General features: G+C 41.2%; 1 protein-coding gene across 1 annotated transcript in view; it reads right to left on the bottom strand.

Annotated features, from left to right (window-relative positions):
- The window catches only part of LOC139480559 (receptor-type tyrosine-protein phosphatase S-like), a 140931-nt gene that overhangs the window by 97887 nt on the left and 37009 nt on the right, over positions 1–6035 (bottom strand). The gene's annotated exons all lie outside the window — the stretch shown is intronic.

Raw genomic sequence — 6035 nt, 5'->3', positions numbered from 1 at the left:
TACACACCACATTTAAAAGTAATTATGAAAATAATATTCATAATATTATCCCCCATACAAACATCCTATATACACACAACCACATCCATTCCCACATCCAGGCCTTCACTCACAGCAGCTTACGCAAACCACGCAAACACACCCGCACATTCAGACACATCCAAACCCTCATTGACACCGTTCAATCACATCCGAACCCTCGCTCGAACCCTCACCGTCACAAATTACCCTCAAGCACACCCTATTTCTTAAACACACCATCACCTGTATCCATTCCAGCATCCACACCAACTCCCTCATCCGCACCATCAACCACGTCCTCACTCGCATCCACATCCCTCCCCGCCTACAAAGCAACAATCCCCAGCCGCATACACACACTCCCTCCCAACCTCCCAACCCCCCCCCCCCCCCCCCCCCCCCCACACACACACACACACACCCCACACACACACTTACGCACCCGACAACATGAAACAAACACCCACCACAACCCCACGGGCCAGCCACCCATCACAACCCACAGCACCCCCACACATCAACCCTACAACACAGCAAAACATGATAGATGATAAGATTTTCAAACGCACACAACTACCCAGTTTATTGTTTTATATATTTTCTTCTCCGAAACATTGAGAAGATTAATGCAGCAAGTGGTTTAACCAGATCGTCGCACTGCATTAAGAATACGGTTTGGTCTGCCGGAGACATGGTAATAAACGAGGGGTTAACAAGGGATACCTTCTGCAAAGATTAAGTCTTAGATCTCTATAACAGTCACACGTTACCAAAAAGTGAACTCCATCTTCAACAGTTTGGCCGTTACATAATTTACAGACGCGTTCAGAAACAGGGGTGTTCGAGCGTGTATAACGACCTCTTTCTAATTCTAAGGGTAAAGTTCCACAGCGAAGTTTAGCTAAAGTGCTTCGTCGTGATCTATCCAGAATATGACGTACATAAAATGAAACATTCAGTGTATGTTTAAACAATTCTAAACGTTTTAAGCTTATTACCTGTAGTATGGGCAGTGTCATTCCAAAGTCCACGAAACCAGTTTTCTCTATCAAGTTCTATCAATTTTGATTTCAAAATTTGGAAAACTATGTTACCAATATTATACAGATCCAAAAATGGTAGGTCCAAAGAACCAAACATTCTTACAATCTGCTGTCCCAGGACTTTCGGTATGACAGAGACCAATTTCTGATACGAGCTATAATTCTCTGTAGGGGAGCTGAATTCAACTTCTTCCAGAAACGCACAACTTCGATTTTATGTTTAGTAATAATCGATGACCAACCCATCTCCCCTCTTTCGGCCAAATTAGGAGTAGTTTTTCCAACACCCAAGAAAAAGCGGCACGCTCTATTTTGGATGGCATTAATGCAACTAAATTCTCTGGTTCCCCAAATTGCTGCACCATACGTTAAGATAGGTTGTACAAGATTGTCATACAAAGTACTGAAAACATCCGGGGGAGAATCTGTACCGGTATAAAATCTCCGGGGGGAGAATTTGTACGGGGGAGATTTTATACTGGGACACCGGCTGGTCCGGTGATTAATGTGACTACAATCGTTTCCTCGGTTCAGCCTTCTTTCGAGTACAGCTTATTTCGTCCACAGTCAGTTCGACTACAGTAACTGTGGTACACTCCTGGTGCGTATTCGATACTGCTCTCTGGGTGGTGGGGTAGCCTACTGGGCAAAGCTTTCGATGTCTGGTGTACCCCGCCGTGATATAGCTGGAATATTGCTGAATACTGCGAGAAACTTGACTCACTCACTCACACACTCGCACGTTATTGCTCTACTGACTGAATTCTCCATTCAGATGCAGCAACATTCTATCAGTCGGCATTTTACTTTGTTTAGAGTGTGAAGCTCGGTTCCATGGCCAGGTGGTTCCGATGACAGACGTACGAATCACCAATCCATTGGTATCCATGGATGTGTGTGACCAAACATATATATATATATTTTATAAATATATGTATGTATATATATATATATATATATATATATATATATATATATATATATATATAGAGAGAGAGAGAGAGAGAGAGAGAGAGAGAGAGAGAGGGGGGGGAGAGAGGGGGGGTACATATATATAACAGTATATTATATATTATAACAGTAACTGACCTTGTTATACATTTCATATCATTAGAACACCACGATCTACATGGGAGAGTGGAGCATAGTCTTCCTTTAAGAGAGAGCCGTGCCACATGTTACACATAAATGCCATGCTTCTCCAGGACGCATGGCTGCAGAGTTTCACTGTATCAGCCCATATACACCAATGGCAGGCGGCGAGGTTCTGTATGGAAAAGACAAATTTAAACCATGGAGGGGGGGGGGGAGGGTTGATGTGGATTACATGACTGTTCATAGGCAGACTCCAATTGGTACGTATGCCCTCATTTGTCAAATATCTGACCACTCGCTTGGGGTACTCGGATTGTGTGTGTTCTATGCATTACGTGATTGTTTCTTTCTTTCTATCTTTCCTTGTTGTTGAATGCCAAACTCAGTAATATTTCAGCTTTATGACGGCGATCTGTATATAATCGAGTATGGACAAGACATTCCAGTGAGTGAAGTCACGAACATCGATGGGATACGATGACATGCATCAACCAAGTCTACTAGCTTGACCCCCGATCCCGTTAGTCGGCTCTTTCGACAAACATTGGTTGGGGGGTGGGGTGTGTGTGTACAATTAGAACAATCAGTTTTCCCATCTGTACCCAACAACTATATATTTACTGAGCATCAATAATAACTTTGTTCGCCCTTGCCAACAAATAGAAATCAAATGGATCACATGGGTGCTCATTACGACCCATGTGGGCCATACCTTGTATTTTTGTTCAGCCTGCTCATTCACACAGAGAGGTGGATCGGAGGACTGACTTCGTATACAGTGAAGTGCCTTCAACATGCACTATTTACACTTAGATACAAAAGATTCGATGATAACAGCAACGGCTAAAAGCTGTGCAGATGTGGGTCGGTATCTGTACAAGTCCAGACAAATACAGCGTGTCAACTTCAAGAGTAAATTCAGCAATATCCCCTTCTTATGTACCATTGAATACGTAACTCGAATACAGTTGATACTGCATTCATTAACATAGGAAGGATTATATAAGGTGAACGGTAAGTGTTTTGCTTGCCAACCTAAACAAGATTAGCTATACACTACACATGGTTTCTTTTCTAAATGGGGCAGATTTGTAAGCATCTGTTACAAATTTGACATTTTAAATTACATTAAAATTCAACCAAAAACAACAATCGCGAACGCTTTACATATGAGAAATAGACAAGAAAGTATAGATGTCAAATAGCGATTTTATTTGGTTATGTTCTGACAATGGAAATATAGAAAGTTATGTTAAAAGCAAACACGACCTCCTGTAACTCAAGGTTTCAGTTCAAAGAAATATTTCCGTGTAAGCCGTCGGTCTTCCAACAGCAAGTATTTTTTATACGTTCACGAAAATAGTGAGTTATGTTGTATCCCGTACAACAACAAAGCAAGAGAACACGGTGTCATACTGCTGGATGTTACTGTGAGGGTAACGTTATTATAACTAAAATGGATAGAATGTGTAGCTAATTCCAAAATGAACAAAACAACAAACAACGGCATAAGTGTAGTGGCTGTATAAAAACAACCATATAGAGGCTGTCATTGATTTACAAATATAAGATAGCTACGCGATAAATCGCAAAGAACAATGAAGAACGAAACGTGGCATTTTTTCACCGTGAAACATTGTTCCACCATGACGTCATTCGTGACGTGGAGTTTCGAAAATACGATCGCATTGTAAAGTATATTTACATCCTTAAAGTGTCTGTAAAATGTACATTGCTGATATATCATTTAAGGAATACGCGACTCGTGTTCGTTGTATATCGTACAATAAAACACTACAAGGAGAATACACCAAGAGGATCTGCGCCTCTACAGTGTTTTATTTAAGAATTGACATTCACTTTGTGTGAGTGCATTCAAGTATGAAACTTTATGGAGTGAGTGTAAAACTGTATGAACGTTAAAAGCAAATGTGAAAGTTAGAAGTATTTTATGTCATAAAATTGGAAAAAACGAGAAAATGAATATTAAATATGCAACCCATCGGCATTCATCCCCTGTGTTCATACTCTGAATCACCAGGGGCTTTAGTTGTTTTCTTGTAAAAGGTACAGCTTTATAAACAGATATAGATACGTATGTGTTTACATCTCATCGGCATGTTTACACTTTGAAGAGAAAAAATATAACCACGAAAACAGTGAATGTGTGTATGGTTTTACGCCGCTTTTAGCAATATTCCAGCAATATCACGGCGGGGAACACCAGAATTTGGCTTCACACATTGCACCCATGTGGGGAATCGAACCCAGGTCTTCGGCGTCACGAGCGATCGCTTTAACCACTAGGCTACCCGACCGCCCCTCTCGCGAAAACAAAGATCAAATAAAGATAAATTCAATGAGAAGACGTATGACATGAAACTGCTGTATTTTATGAGACAGCAGCCGCATTATCAACCTACAGATCCTCGAAACTATTTCCTCATTAAACGGGGGCACGGGTGGCCCAGTCTTCTATGGCGCCGCAATTCGCTGTGCAGAGTTGCGTCCCTTGGCCACGCCAGAAAATATGATTGTGGGTTCGAATCCCGGTTCGCCACGATTATGTTTCTAGGTTTGTCAGCACCATACCCGTGCTCGTGGGTTTCACCGAAGTGGAAAACGTCTGAGACCTGCATCACTTCGGTCCTTCCACCCACATAAAGCTGACACGCCGTGATATAACTGGAATACTGACCGTTAAAAGCGGCGTTAAACCCAACTCACTCACTCACTCACTCACTCACTCACTCGGGGCGGTCGGGTAGCCTGGTGGTTAAGCGTTTGCTCGTCACTCCGAAGACCCGGGTTCGAATCCCGACATGGGTACAATGTGTGAAGCCCATTTCTGGTGTCCCCCGCCGTGATATTCCTGGAATATTGCTAGAAGCGGCGTAAAACCAAACTCACTCACTCATTACACAGGTATGCAGGTTTCAGATTTCTAGGTTACGGTGTAAAGTAAAGGCACCTGGACTTCAAGTATGATATACAAGGAAATACATTGATCCATCCTGAAAACGCACATTTAACGACAGTGAGTTGCATGTCGTCTAATTTGATGCAACAGCGACTTATTCCTTTCCATACGTGTTGCACCATTGTGCACTGTAGAGACCTGGCAACTAACGGGATCGGGTGGTCTTGGTTGATGTATGTCATCGTATCCCAATTGCGTGGATCGATGTCAATGATGTCATTCACTGGATTGTCTGGTCCAGACTCGATCATTTACAGATCACAGTCATATAGCTGGAGTGCAGCGTTAAACAATAAACAATCAAACAACAAAACAGACCTAGCAATTTAGGTGAGGTATATATAAATCAATTTACAAATGTCGTCAAAGACATAAAACAAGCCATGACGTCAAACAAAGGCGTCAAATGTTCAGTAATGTATTATTTACATGATTTGATGGTAAGGCAAGTGCTCCATTAAATATGGTGAAACAGTCAAATTACAATGACACGATCAGGTGACTGTGGAATGTAAGGACTATCTACATGTTAGGTAACGTAATGGCTATCCATTTAACTTCCTTTTATATGTAGTACGATTTCATCATTTTATATTATTTGTAGTAATACCTGTAATATAGTTTGTTTCCTGGTGAACCAAAGAATACGGAAATGTGATGTTATCCACAGCAAATTCTCGCAATGTGAGCTGAGAGATAATGGAATCGATTTTCTTCATTTATCGCAAAAAAATTTTCGTATTGAATGTATTTGTTACAGTAATGTATCATCATTTCGTTAAGATATTAGGCAGGATTCTGTTCTCTCACATTTTGCTTAAAGCTGTTAAATAAAAATATTCGTCGCACACTACTTTTATCGGTGTACCATAAATGTGCTGTTTTTAACCCATAAC

This window comes from Haliotis cracherodii, unplaced genomic scaffold (genome assembly GCF_022045235.1).
Source record: "Haliotis cracherodii isolate W230 unplaced genomic scaffold, xgHalCrac1.p SCAF_4, whole genome shotgun sequence".
NCBI lineage: Eukaryota > Metazoa > Mollusca > Gastropoda > Lepetellida > Haliotidae > Haliotis > Haliotis cracherodii.
Note: the sequence above shows the minus strand (reverse complement) of the source record. Positions and strands in the feature narration are given on the sequence as shown.